This window comes from Ursus arctos, unplaced genomic scaffold (genome assembly GCF_023065955.2).
Source record: "Ursus arctos isolate Adak ecotype North America unplaced genomic scaffold, UrsArc2.0 scaffold_16, whole genome shotgun sequence".
NCBI classification, from domain to species: Eukaryota; Metazoa; Chordata; class Mammalia; order Carnivora; family Ursidae; genus Ursus; species Ursus arctos.
In genome coordinates this window covers 15,508,438-15,509,056 of record NW_026622830.1, presented here as the reverse complement: position 1 = coordinate 15,509,056, position 619 = coordinate 15,508,438, and positions in this window count along the sequence as shown.

The window sequence follows — 619 nt, the reverse complement described above, 5'->3', positions numbered from 1 at the left end:
GATCCTCTTAAGGGGGCCCGGCCCCGCCCCCGCCCCGCCCCGCGCGGGCCCCGCCCCCTCGCCGGAGCCCCCGCCCCGCCCCGCCCCGCAGACCCGGGATGTGCATTTCCTGGAATTCCTGGACCGCCGCGCGGACAAGCCGGAGTTCCTCAGGCTGTGGGCCGCCCGAAATCGCCGGCCCCGGGACGCAGGGTTGGAGCCACCTGTGGGCTCAGGCTCCGGCCGCCTGGCCAGCTCTGCCTCCCGCCTGGTCCCTCGAGCAACATTCAAGCTACCGCCTGGGCGCCCGCAGCTGGCCACGCCAGAGCTGGAAGCGGGGAACGGTGGGCGTCACAGACCTCGTGGGGCTTGCACTCTGCTGGGCGAGACACGCTCATCACAGAATCGCACAACATAAATGTATAGTTAGGCGGCTTTAATGCGGACCAGCTGTGGCTTGCAGGTCGGGGAAGGGTTCTCTGAGTTTCCAAGGTGAGGGGGTTGGGGCGGGTGGGAGTAGGGTGGAAGAGGGCAGCCAGGGGGGAGCGGGCGTTCTCTGTGAGACCCCAGGGAGCCCGGGAATGAAAGGCGAGGAGGGGGGCCTAGGAAATATCCTCCTACGGATATTTTCCAGTGTTTT